Here is a 14958-nt window from a genome sequence, read left to right on the forward strand (position 1 = left end):
ACAATGATACGTCATTCGCTTTAGGACTGTATTGTTTGTCCCTACGGTCTAGAACCGCCTATAATATATATATATATATATATATTAAATATTAAGGAACAGAAATATAACACCAACATTTAGATATTAGCTACATTTGTATGCTCTTTTACATGTTTGAATTGCCTGAAGGTTCTGTTTTTCTTTTCTTTTAATATTTTGGACATGCTGGCACACTTTTTAGTTGTATCTTACATCGTTTTACTTTTATTTTCTCTATCTTCTTTAGTTACAACAGCAAATAAAACTTTAGCCTTATTTAGAACAATGAAACAGTCTACTGTTTGTGTCAATACAACAGAAATCCGGATTTGGAACTGACATCGTCCATTCAGCACCTTGAGAGTGGACAGCTCCGCTTAAATCCCTTCATGACTGTATTTGCATTGCTGCCTAAGGACTTGCAAAGACCAACCTCAACTGAAAAGAGGATGTCGCAGAGATTAGTGGCTTAACAATTTTGCTTCTTGCCACATCATTCACAGCTTTTCTCTTAAAACAGCGCTCAAAGAGATCTTTGTAGAGAGTTGACCAAACGAAAGTCAACCTCTGTTTGGTTCTGTAGAGATTTATAGCTTAGGTCTGTGAATGAAGCAGCTGACATGTGGGGAATGTTTGCTGTGGGAGTGAACAAATATCTCACAGCCCTGAAGTGCCGAGCAGCAGATCTGCCAGCTATATGTCAGAGGATGTCTTCTTGAGTAGGTGATACATTGCCTCAGTTTGTTATAGACATCAAGATATCCTGCAATCTAAAAATGTAAGTATAGCTCAACAGGCATATAAATATAATCATACATATAGAATGTAAGAAAGATAATTATTGCTCTGTATGTTTGTCATGGACTTTGTAGGGTTTTATTTATGTTTTAAATAGTAACTTCACAAAAATCCTACTCCAGTCTTAACTTGACATTAACCAGTTTTAATGCTATTTACTTTTTGTTAAACATTGAATTCTTTTTGTGCAATGATAAAGCAACAGGTGAATAAACAAGGATGCTGTGTTGTTTAGACTGTTATTATTCTGAGAATAAGACTGACTGTAACCAGAAACGCTATTTCCATAAGAATAACCACTTTAGACCTGAAAAATACTATCAAATATACACTAAGCATGTAAAGAACACTGTTGACGTTATATATTTAAATGGTCTGAGAGAACTGATTTTGTAAAGCGGGAGGTAGCTTTAGTGAATACATTTTGTAAGATAAAATTGACATCAAAGGCAAATTTTCTCAATTGAAAAGTATTTGAATTTGCCATTAATACTAAGCTACTGTTTCCTTCAATGCCTAGTAATTTAAAGTATAATTTCCCACTCAATTATACATAGTTCTATTTACATTGTATGTGTAAAATAAACAAGTCATGAATTAATGCATATTTAACTGCTTCCAGAGAGAGATACATTAATGTTATGATTCAAATTGAGATCATTTGTATGATTGATTGCAAAACCTTTATTCCAGCAATTGATTGGGTAGTTATTGAGCCCACTTAACCCATGCTTAGTATTCAAAACTAGCTGCATCTAGACTCAGGGTTGATTAGTAAAAGGACAGGGATATTTGTATTAAGTCACTATCTTTAAATATAACTAAGCTTGTCATGTAAATTGTCATTTCACTACCTGGATGAGCTGTGTTGTGATACTGTTTATCATGTAACCCTATAAAGATAAGTAATCTTATCTTATTTCAATAGATAATGTTGCCTATCCGTTATACAGCATGAAATTGTCAGGTTGTACATTAAAGTAATCCGTTTGTCTCATTCAGACCTGTGAAAGTGATATAAGCTCCTCCAGTATTCATTATTCACTGCCCCCCCCCCTTTCCACTTATAACAAATAGTGCTGGAAATAATTGAAATAGAATTACAGTACATTCAAGTTGCTGCATGCACTTATCTTAACAGGATGCAGTGAATGGTTTTAGGGATAGCACATTGCGTTGCTTAAAGGGACATGAAACGCAAATGTTTTTCTTCCCTGATTCAGATAGAACATACTATTTTAAACAACTTTCCAATTTATTTCTATTATCTAAGTTGTTTCCTTTGCTTTATAGCCTTTGTTGAAAAGAATATCTAGGTAGACTCAGAAGCTGCTGGTTTATGGCTTAACATGTATGCCTTTTGTCATTGGCTTTCAGCTAGCTCCTAGTAGTGCATTACTGTTCCTCCCGCAGGTTTAATGTCCCTTTAAGAAAGACTGCTTTAACACTTGAAAAGTGGGCAAAAAACCTATAAATGTAAGGTCATCAAAGTGTGCAGTATGCTGGGACTAGCTCATTAAATTGTACTGAACTTTAATGCTATTTGTATAGTACTGTCTGTCCTTAATGTCAACATCCACTTTTTGAAGCATTTTTGTCTTTATTTCACCACATCTTTATTTCACCCATTATTTAGCAGCATTAACATATAATCAAAGGGACACTGAACCCACATTTTTTCTTTTGTGATTAAGATGGAGCATGCAATTTTAAGCTACTTTCTAATTTACTCCTATTATCAATTTTTCTTCATTCTCTTGCTATCTCTATTTGAAAAAGAAGGCATCTAAGCAATTTGTTTGGTTCAGAACCCTAGAAAGCAGTTGTTCATTGGTGGATGAATTTATCCACCTATCAGCAAGAACAACCCAGGTTGTTCACCAAAATTGGGCCGGCATCTAAACTTACATTCTTGCATTTCAAATAAAGATACCAAGAGACTGAAGACCATTTGATAATAGGAGTAAATAAGAAAGTTGCCTAAAATTGCATGCTCTATCTGAATTACAAAAGAAAAAAAATTGGGTTCAGTGTCCCTTCAAGCTAGATTAACTTTTAGGATTCTCTCTTTCATAGACTGCTGTCACTCACTCATGAGGAATGATACATTTACATGTATATGAAAGATGACAGAGATTGAGTCTGGTGCATAAGCTAGAGAGGTTTAAGATAATGACAAGTACAGTAGATTGAGATTTATAGATAAAGGTTAATTCGTGAGTAAGTGGCAATCCCCAGGTCTCAGTGTGTGTGTCTGTAGAGCTGTATTCCTCCTGTTTATTCTTTTCATCTGACTGAACATGCGCCTCCTTACCTGATTTTTCTTTTCATTGCTACAACTCTTACACATACACCTCTGACTCACCCTAATACATCTCTTACATCAATAAACACACATGCACACACGCTCATATGCACATGCACTCACACACACTCCCCTCAGCCTTTAGAGACATAGACTCCAGGGCATGTATACACATTTCCTTCTCTAGTTATAAACCGTACATACATCCATCTGGTCAGCAGCTATGTCCTAAAAGATGTAAATACAATGCATCTTTTTTTGTATTTTGAAGGCAGGTGTAACAGTAGGATAATATAAAACAGGGAAGTGTTTCCTTTATAAACATGACAATTTTAAGGCTGTTAAATGCATTTTCTTTTTAAATTAGCATATAATGTAGTCTGAATTTATTTCCCTTTGTATCCACTCCATTAAGACCCCTCTCTATATCACCGTATAATTATAATATGTTGGAAGGAAACTTACCCCCTTGGCTGCCAAAGAATGGTGCATCAGGCTGCTACATATTTTATCATAGCCACTGGCATTAATAATAATCATTAGCTGCTGTCTTAGATGTATGGGGAACAGAGTAGACCAATGAGGGAGAAAAAATCCAGTCTGAGAAGCAGCAACAAGCAGCTGGATTTCCTGTCTAAGGCAGCAAATGTGGAGGGATAGAAAAACAGGTACAGTCATTCCATGTGCTCTATTTCAGGTTCCATCTCCTACCACATCTTACTATAAAGGGAGATATTACTTTTTTCTGCATATGAAAGAACCGGACTTGTGTATAAAATATTTTCTTGCATGAAAAGAATAAAATTTAAAGTGAAACTAACAGGAAATGCATGATTGTGGCTGTTGGAGTCCTGGAACATCACAGCTCACTAGTTGATAGGGACAACCAGGGCCGTTATCAGGGATTGAATAGGGTGACTCCTGTCAGGAACCCAGTGGGCCAGTGGGGCCCCATGAGGCAAGCACAACTATTATTTAAAATAATAATAATAATAATAATATATATATATATACAGTATATATATATATATATATATATATATATATATATATATATATATATACAGTATATATATATATATATATATATATATATATATATATATATATATATATATATATATATATATATATATATATATATTACATTTTGGCAGCCACCAGAGGGAGCTACAGCAGAGTGCTATCAAGCTTGGGGAAATATCATTACAAGGAGTAAAGCATTAGCATTTGAGAGGATTTCTGAATGTGCACTAAACCACTATGCACAGTATGAGACAGACTTGGCACTTCAATTTGTACAGTGTGTGTCTGAGTCAGATGGCATATCACTTTCATTTGCAGAGTGAGTAGGAGTTACTTACTAAATGTTTTTTTTTTATTTATTTGTGCAATTTCCCATTGTAAATTAAGTGTGGTAGTTGTATGGTGGGGCCAGGAGTCCATAAAAACACATTTTATTTTAGCAATATGCAGCAGTGTATTTATGATTATTTGACAATGCTGTTGAAATTCTATATTTAAAACCATGCAGAAATGTTTGCTCCTCAATACACAAATGGTAGGTGCCCTTTTGGCAGATATAATTTTTTAAATTTATATATATATTTAAATTACATTCCAGTTTACTGCCCCTTTATGCGAGGACTTTTCAGATGCCAGAAGGCATTTTATCTAAGATTTTTATATCTGCAAAAAATGTTGTACTCTCAGGCTAAGATTGCTCAGTGTTTGAAATGAGACAAGTTAACTTAACTCTATTCGGTTTACACTACAGCTGACTTAATTTTGAAATGCATACAAACAAGCCTAAATCCTGCATTTAACCAGATCTAACGGTATGAGACTGAGTACCACAGCTTATGGTTCCACCAAGACCATGTAGAGTACAGCATTTTCAAAATCCATAAGTACAGCTGACAGATTTGAAGTGGTGCTCTTGGTTGGGGAAAATGGGGTAAAAAAACTTCCAAACATATGTCAACCTTTCAAAAGTACTTTTCTTCATCTACCCCTTCTGACAGATTAATAATGTACAATTTTGAATTCACATAAGTATTTTTGTTTGGTCATTTACAAATATGATTCTTTAAAAAGTGATTTCTTAATTTCTGCTATTTTTGTTTTATCATTCATGTCACACACTGTTTACTTAGGGGATGGCAATGTGCAGAAATTTTACCTCCTGTGAGTGTTTCTGTGGGTGTCTGTGTTTATGTCTTTGTGCTTTTGTTGGTGTCACTATGAGTGTGTATGTATTTCTTTTCTGTGGGTTTCTCTGTCTGGGTTTATGTGTCTATCTTTGTGCATTTTCTGTGGATGTCTCTGTGAGTGTGTGTGTGTGTATATGTATGTCTTTGTGTGTATGCATGTCTTTGTGTGTTTTCTGTGAGTGTCTGTGTGTGTGTGTGTCTTTGTGTGTTTTCTGTGAGTGTCTGTGTGTGTGTGTCTGTGTGTGTCTCTGTGTGTTTTCTGTGGGTGTCTGTGTGTGTGTCTGTGTGTTTTCTGTGAGTGTCTGTGTGTGTGTGTGTGTGTTTTCTGTGGGTGGCTGTGAGTGTGTATGTCTTTGTGTGTTTTCTGAGGCTGTCTCTGTGGGTGTTTCCTTGGGTGTATGTGCAAGTTTGTGTTTGAGTTTGTGTGTGTCCCTTGTCTGTTCCTTTTTAGGACACTTTGACCTTACTACTGAGTTCTGTATTTGTGTGTTACTACATTCACAACATTTCCAAGTTTGATTACACTTAAGAATAAAGTGCATATACGTTTTAGTCACTTGTTCGAAAATTGCACATGTCGAGGGGGGGCTCTGATCATTATTTAAGTAAGGGGTCCCAAAATTTCTAGTGGCGGCAAGAAAAGCTGGTATATTCAGCACAGGAACGTCTATCATTCAAAAATACATAACACTTCACATTTTGAATGGAACAGAGGCTTATCCTTTTAAAAAGTTTGGGTCTGAATTAAACTTGCTGAGTGTCTTTATTCTTGGCTTCCTCATGTTCCTGCAGCCCTTTTCTCACATTCATATGACCTGCATTCCCTTTATGTGAGCAGCAAATGTGTCCCCCTCTCAGCAGACCAGGTGCTATGTGGGCACTCACATAAAGGAAAAAAGCAGTGTATGCCACTGTTATGGGATTGTGACAACTGTTTGGCCAGTGCAGAAAAATAAAACAAGACTCAGGGCTTGGTGACGCCACTGTCTTCAGATAAGTATAATTAAAGGGACAGGAAACCCCAACACTTTCTTTAGTGATTCCGATAGAACAGAATATTTTAATCAACTTTCCAATTTACTTCTATTATCAAATTTGCTTTATTCTCTTCCTATCCTTTGCTAAAGGAACATTGGCAGCTAGCTGAACACATCTAATGAGCCGAAAGAACCAAGGCAAAGGCTGCACTCTCAAAAGGTGATAAGAAGTTTATTGAAAAACAACGTTTTGGGGCTCCTGCCCCTTTCTTAAGCTTTTACTCATTGGATTTAGAGCTTGGGGATTGCTCTGAAGGCTGGCACCCACTGAACCTACGTTGGATTTATGTTTTGATATTCAGATATGGAGTGCATACTTACCAAATAACATCTAGTGAGCCAATCACAAGAGACAAATGTGTGCATATTATTTTTTAACAAGGGATATTAAGAGAACAAAGCACATTTGAAAACAGAAGTGAATTTAAAAGTGTCTTAAAATTACATTCTCAATCTCAATCATGCACATTTAATTTTGACTTTCCTATCCCCTTAGTCCCAAAGCTGCTAGTGTGAAGAGAATGCTCCCTCTATGTTTATGAGAGACTGTGCAACAATAAACTCATTCTCTCTGTTTTCCTCGCATGTCTGACATGACACCACTGCACATTACATCAGAATTTAGTCAGCCCTATAGTGCCAACCTCTTCCTTGCAAGTTGCATTAATTGCAAAGGGGAGGAACCCCCCCTGACCTGTTCCATCCCTGTATTTTATGTGATCATTTGTAGCACTTCTATACTAATGCTAACCAGCACACTGGGTTGTTCATACAAAAATAAATCAGTGTGCATTGCACCCCAATGCTCCCATTAGACCTGTCTCTGTATAGAAGAACATAAAGTGTAATAGGATTACCATCAAGATAAAAACTACCATTCCTTAAAGTAACATAAAACCCTAACATTTTCTTTGATGATTAAAATATAGTGTAAAACAAAATATAAATAAATCCAATTTACTTATGCGATCAAATGTACTTTGTTCTTTTGGTATCCTTTGTTAAAAAGCAGGCGGTGAGGTGTTGGGGCCTGTACATGACTGGAGCAATATATGCCATCAGTGTTATAACTATGTTGTACATTTGCAAGAGCACTAGGTGGCAGCAGTGTTTCCTGTCCTGTACACACTACCTACCTAGGTATTTCTTCAACAAAGAATCTGATGAAAACAAAGTAAAATGGTATATTCTGCCTAAATAATAAAAGAAAAAAAATGGGTTTTCTGTCCCTTTAATTGAAAACTATGTTATAGATAATGTTATAGTTTACCAATTATAAATGAGCAAATAATAAGGACAATGATTTTCTCCTTTCTGTAGCTACCTTATAATAAAGGTTTTTTTCTGAACCACAATATTACAATCTTTTTATCCTCATGCTCTAAGCAACTGCTCATTGTCCATAACAGTGAATCTATTCCTCATATTATCTGAACAAAGGGGCATAGATAATAGTGGTAATACAGCTATTTTGTGATTTATTCATGTTTTACTGAAATGTAAAATAGGCTTGAGATAAAATGGTGATGTCATATGTACATTATTATTTAAGAAACAATCACCTAGATTACGAGTTTTGCGTTAGGCTTAAAAAGCAGCGTTTGCCGGTCCCAACGCCGTAGCATAAAACTCTTAACTAAAGTGCTAAAAAGTGCACTAACACCCATAAACTACCTATTAACCCCTAAACCAAGGCCCTCCCACATCGCAAACACTAAAAATAAATATTTTAACCCCTAATCTGCCGAACCGGACATCGCCGCCACTATAATAAATATAATAACCCCTAAACCGCTGCACTCCTACCTCGCAAACAACGTCGCCGCCACTATACTAAAGTTATTAACCCCTAAATCTAAGTCTAACCCTAACACCCCCTAACTTAAATATAATTTAAATAAATCTAAATAAAATTACTATAATTAACTAAATTATTCCTATTTAAAACTAAATACTTACCTATAAAATAAACCCCAAGATAGCTACAATATAACTAATAGTTACATTGTATCTAGCTTAGGGTTTATTTTTATTTTACAGGCAAGTTTGTATTTATTTTAACTAGGTAGAATAGTTACTAAATAGTTATTAACTATTTAATAACTACCTAGCTAAAATAAATACAAAAGTACCTGTAAAATAAAACCTAACCTAAGTCTCAATTACACCTAACACTACACCATAATTAAATTAATTCCCTAAATTAAATACAATTAAATACAATTAAATAAAATTAGCTAAAGTACAAAAACCCCCCACTAAATTACAGAAAATAATAAACAAATTACAGGTTTTTTAAACTAATTACACCTAATCTAATCCCCCTAACAAAATAAAAATGCCCCCCCCCAAAATAAAAAAAGCTCTACCCTACGCTAAATTACAAATAGCCCTTAAAAGGGCCTTTTGTGGGGCATTGCTCTTTGCGGGGTAATCAGCTCTTTTACCTGTAAAAAAATTTTACAAATCCCCCCCCCAACATTAAAACCTACCACCCACACAGCCAACCCTACTCTAAAACCCACCCAATACCCCCTTAAAAAACCTAACACTAACCCCTTGAAGATCACCTTACCGGGAGAAGTCTTCATCCAACCGGGCCGAAGTCCTCAACGAAGCCGGCAGAAGTGGTCCTCCAGACAGGCAAAAGTGGTCCTCCAGATGGGCAGAAGTCTTCATCCAGACGGCATCTTCTATCTTGTAATTCAGCCAATCGCAATTAAGGTAGAAAAAATCCTATTGGCTGATTGGAACAGCCAATAGGATTGAGCTTGCATTCTATTGGCTGTTCCAATCAGCCAATAGGATTTTTTCTACCTTAATTAGATTGGCTGATAAAATTCTATCAACCAATCGGAATCTAAGGGACGCCATCTTGGATGACGTCACTTAAAGGAACCTTCATTCTTCAGTCGCCGTGGAAAGAAGAGGATGCTCCGCGTCGGATGTGTTGAAGATGGACCCGCGCCGGATGGATGAAGGCAGAAGATGCCGTCTGGATGAAGACTTCTGCCCATCTGGAGGACCAATTCTGCCCGTCTGGAGGACGACTTCTGCCGGATTCATTGAGGACTTTGGCCCGGTTGGAAGAAGACTTCTCCCGGTAAGGTGATCTTCAAGGGGTTAGTGTTAGTTTTTTAAGGGGGTATTGGGTGGGTTTTAGAGTAGGGTTGGTTGTGTGGGTGGTGGGTTTTAATGTTGGAGGGGATTTGTAATTTTTTTTACAGGTAAAAGAGCTGATTACTTTTTAAGGGCTATTTGTAATTTAGTGTAGGGTAGGGCTTTTTTTTATTTTGGGGGGCTTTTTTATTTTGTTAGGGGGATTAGATTAGGTGTAATTAGTTTAAAAATCTTGTAATTTGTTTATTATTTTCTGTAATTTAGTGGGGGTTTTTGTACTTTAGCTAATTTTATTTAATTGTATTTAATTGTATTTAATTTAGGGAATTACTTTAATTATAGTGTAGTGTTAGGTGTAATTGTAACTTAGGTTAGGTTTTATTTTACAGGTACTTTTGTATTTATTTTAGCTAGGTAGTTAAAAAATAGTTAATAACTATTTAGTAACTATTCTACCTAGTTAAATTAAATACAAACTTGCCTGTAAAATAAAAATAAACCCTAAACTAGCTACAATGTAACTATTAGTTATATTGTATCTAACTTAGGGTTTATTTTATAGATAAGTATTTAGTTTTAAATAGGAATAATTTAGTTAATGATAGTAATTTTATTTAGATTTATTTAAATTATATTTAAGTTAGGGGGGTTAGGGTTAGACTTAAGTTTAGGGGTTAATATGTTTATTATAGTGACGGCGACGTTGGGGGCGGCAGATTAGGGGTTAATAAGTGTAGGTAGGTTGCGGCAACATTTGGGGACGGCAGATTAAGGGTTAATAAATATAATGTAGGTGGCGGCGGTGTCAGGAGAGGCAGATTAGGGGTTAATAATATAATGTAGGTGTCGGCGATGTCAGGGGTGGCAGATTAGGGGTTAATAAGTGTAACATTAGGGGTGTTTAGACTCGGGGTTCATGTTAGGGTGTTAGGTGTAGACATAAATTTTATTTCCCCATAGAAATCAATGGGGCTGCGTTAGGAGCTAAACGCTGCTTTTTTGCAGGTGTTAAACTTTTTTTCAGCCGGCTCTCCCCGTTGATTCCTATAGGGAAATCTTACACGAGCACGTTACACCAGCTTACCGCTAACATAAGCAGCGCTGGTATTGGAGTGAGATTTTGAGCAAAGTTTTGCTCAACGCTCACTTCTTGTCTTTTAACGCCGGGTTTGTAAAAACCCGTAATACCAGCGCTGCAGCTAAGTGAGCGGTGAGCATAAACTGCTCATTAGCACCGCATAGCCTCTAACGCAAAACTCGTATCTAGCCGAATGTTTATTTCCTGACTTTTGGTCATTGCAGATTCACTTATGAAAATCACCAAGTGTGGACAATGACACATATTATTTATTAGATGATTTTGTTAGCTAACAACCTATTCCTTGCTCATCTGCAAAGCTGGTTGAGCCTTGAGGTCTTTGTGAGTTGTTAAATAGAAAGTAATAGGGCTTGCAAAAGAAAGGTGCTTCTCATAGAGAACAGCAATGTTTGATATGGCAACAACAGACACTGCTAATATATCTCCCTTTGATCGTCTTAGACAGCTCATCTCATAGTTTGGGACAACCCTGCAGGAATAGCAATGGTGAGACAGGTTTTGATGCATGTTTTATACATTAGCGACTTTATGAGTACACTAAGAGCTGCACATAATATTGTGGACAAACTATTCCTAAATATAATACCATAAGGGATATTTATCAAGCCGTAAACCGCAAATATGCTGGAATTCCACAGCGTAATTGTGGCGAGCCTATTTATCAAAGCCTACAGACCGGCAAAAGTTGAAATTTGTGACGTAACATACGATCCGCCAGTCTCAATCCGACACAGATCGATGGTTACGTCATTTCAGATGTTCCGAATACAAATTCGGCACTATATGACAACTTTTGCCATTTATCAAACTTCTAACAGGTACGCTCGCCGCTATTCCGGACCAGCGTACCTGGTTTTCAATCCGCCATCCTGGAGGCCGTGGATGCCATAGAAATCAATAGGAGTCTGAATGCAGCGAAAGCTTGTGTTCGATGCTGCCAAATATCCCATTGATTTCTATGCTAGAAAACAAATTACGTTTACACCTAAAACCCTAACATAAGCACCGAGTCTAAACACCCTTAATCTGCAACCCTGACATCGCTGCCACCTACATAGTGTTATTAACCCCTATCCCGCCGCTCCCAGAGCCAGATGCAACTAAATAAATATATTAACCCCTATCCCGCCACTCCCAGACCCTGCCGCAACTAAAGAAATGTATTAACCCCTATCCTGCCGCTCCCGGAGCCCACCGCAACTGTAATAACAGTTATTAACCCCTATCCCGCCACTCCCGGAGCCCACCGCAACTGTAATAAAAGCTATTAGCCCCTATCCCGCCGCTCCCGGACCCCACCACAACTAAATAAATGTATTAACCCCTAAACCCCTCTCCTCCCACATCACTACCACTTACTAAACCTATTAACCCCTAAACCGCCAACCCCCCACATCGCCATAAATTAAATGAAGCTATTAACCCCTAAACCTAACAACCCACTAACTTTTCTTAAAATATTAACTCATCCCTATCTTATAATAAATTTAAACTTAACTTTAGAATTAAAATAAACTATATTAAACTATTAATTAACCTACCCTAACTATTATACTAAAATTACATTAAACTAACAATTAAATTAACTATATTACATATTTAAAAACCTAACCCTACTCAAGTTATTTAAAGCTACTATAAAGAATTACTAAGTTACAAAAATTAACAACTAAGTTACACAAAATAAAAAACACTAAGTTACACAAAATAAAAAATAAATTATCAAATATTTAAACTAATTACACATATTCTAATAGCCCTATCAAAATAAAAAAGCCCCCCCTCAAAATAAAAAAAACCCCTAGCCTACAATAAACTACCAATGGCCCTTAAAAGGGCCTTTTGTGGGGCATTGCCCCAAAGAAATCAGGTCTATTACCTGTAAAATAAAATACAAACACCCCCCAACAGTAAAACCCACTACCCACATAACAAAACCCCCCAAATAAAAACCTAAGCTCCCCATTGCCCTGAAAAGGGCATTTGTAAGGGCATTTAGCTCTTTTTCAGCCCAAAGTTCCTAACCTAAAATTAAATCCCACCCAATAAAACCTTAAAAAAACCTAACACTAAACCCCGAAGATCCACTTACAGTTTTCGAAGACTCAACATCCATCCTCATCCAAGCGGCAGAAGTCCTCAGCGAAGCCGGCAGAAGTCTTCATCCAAGCAGGCTGAAGTCTTGATCCAAGCGGGCAGAAGTCTTCATCCATCCGGCATCTTCTATCTTCATCCATCCGGCGCAGAGAGGCTCCATCTTCAAGACATCCGGTGCGGAGCATCCTACTTTTCCGACGTCTGTTGCAGAATGAAGTTTCCCTTTAAAGAACGTCATCCAAGATGGTTTCCCTTACATTCCGATTGGCTGATAGAATTCTATCAGCCAATAGGAATTAAGGTGGAAAAAATCCTATTGGCTGTTGCAATCTAATCAGCCAATAGGTTTGAGCTTGCATTCTATTGGCTATTCATATCTTGGATGACGTAATCTAATTGAAAAAATATTTTTATTATTTACATCACAACAGTAATATAACAGTAAATGAATCTTACAGGTACAGGTCACAGTCATAGATAACAGGTCACAGCCAAGGGCGTATGGAAGGAAAAATAGTTGGTCATTACAATATTCACTCCTGGTCAGAAAGTAAAGTGCCTCCTTCACATCATTGTTGTCCTGACCCAAAGGGGGTTTCCACTAATCAAACCTTCACTTCTACAACTATGATGAACAACCATGTTACCAAAACCTTGTGCATACAGCTTTAGCATCTATTCTTGAGCAATGCTTCCAGTATAGTAGCGACAATCTTATCTAACCCATAGTAACTAATACGTAGCACAGGCGAACCGATGTGGTAAAGTGTATTTGTGCTTTATTGCCTTCTAGTGCTAGACGCTGAGTACATAATCCATGGTTCCCATATGGAGATGAACTGTTATTTAGTGTCTAGCAACATTACTGCTCATTTGGTAGTAGTAGGCTATTTTGTTCAAAATAATCTGAAAGGTTGGAACCACTGACTTCCAGTATTGAGCTATAGTTAATCTGTCTATTGTACAGATAAAGAACAAGAGTTTATTTCTAGATTTTCTCATAAAGAAGGGCCTGTGTGCGCGTTAATTTTATAGAAGTATCAAAAATGGAACTCAGTAATTCTGAGGTTTGTGACCAAATGTTGGAAACATGCAGACAATGCCACCACATATGAGGGTAAGTCCCTCTCTCATCACAGCCTCTTAAACATTCCCCCCCCCCCCCCCCGGGTCTGGGCTATGTAATCTGGAAGGGTAGAAGTACCACCTAAATGCAACCCTCATATAATTTTCTTTTAAATGTGCACAAATTGAGAATGAGGTGCCCCTATGAAGGGTGGTGTTCCATTTCTCGAGTGACCAAGAAAAATTAAAGTCTTCTTCCCATTTAAGCATAAAGGGAAGTTTAGGTGATGCTAATGGGTTATTAAATATGGAATATAATCTAGAAATAGTTCCTTTTAATCTGTGAGTAGCTAAACAAAGATATTCTAGATAGGTAGAGCCTTCCTTGCTGGAATTACCTATAACGTCAGCCACTCTTGCCCTAAGCTGCAAATAATGGAACCAACTAGGTCCGTCTGGAGCCCCGAATCTGGGGTCGGGGAGAAAGTCACTAGTGGGGTTGCTCTGGATTTCTCTGAAAGTAATTTGAACTTCATGGTCAGGGAATCCCATAGTGAGACAGTGTGTGAGATATATAGGAAAGCCTTCCAGTTTGAAGGTCTGAAAGGCCTGCTAGAACAAAGCAATTTATAAATTGGGTCAATCATAACCATATCAGATTCTAGCTGGACCCATTGAATGCTATCTGTTTTGTTATGCCATAGAGATGTTTGGGCTAACCGTGCAGCATAATAGTAAGTTAGAAGATCTGGTAATCCCATGCCTCCTCCCCCTCTACCCCTACACAAAGTGCGTCTATTAGTTCTGGATTGCCTTCCCTGCTAAATAAATGATATAACGGGACCAGGAGGGATCTTAACAAATATAGTAATTTTGGAAGTATCAACATTTTTACTCCAATTATTCGACCATATAGTGAAAGTTTCATTTTTCACCACTTCTGCAGTAGGTTTCTTATTTGGGACAGCATAGGTTGATAGTTGTTTTGGTACAGGGAATCTACTCTGCCTGAAAGAGATACTCCCAAATATTGCATACCTTTTTCTGCCCAGGAAAAGGAAAAATTGATCTCTACCAGTTTTTTAGTGTGTGGTGGTAGATGCACACACACTTCACATTTGTTGTTATTAATTTTATATCCTGAGATTATAGCAAACTGGGCAATAGAAGAGTAAATTAGGGGAAGGGACAATAAAGGCTTAG

General features: G+C 37.0%; 1 protein-coding gene across 1 annotated transcript in view; it reads left to right on the forward strand.

The window, feature by feature from the left end:
• The first annotated feature begins 730 nt into the window (after window positions 1-730).
• Window positions 731-14958, forward strand: part of LOC128637001 (prolactin-releasing peptide receptor-like) — a 191433-nt gene continuing 177205 nt past the window's right edge. Inside the window, exon 1 of the mRNA XM_053689768.1 lies at window positions 731-799. The gene's annotated coding sequence lies outside the window, so the exon portion shown is untranslated. The remainder of the gene's footprint in view (window positions 800-14958) is intronic.

The sequence above is a fragment of the Bombina bombina genome, chromosome 1 (assembly GCF_027579735.1).
Source record: "Bombina bombina isolate aBomBom1 chromosome 1, aBomBom1.pri, whole genome shotgun sequence".
Taxonomy (NCBI): Eukaryota; Metazoa; Chordata; class Amphibia; order Anura; family Bombinatoridae; genus Bombina; species Bombina bombina.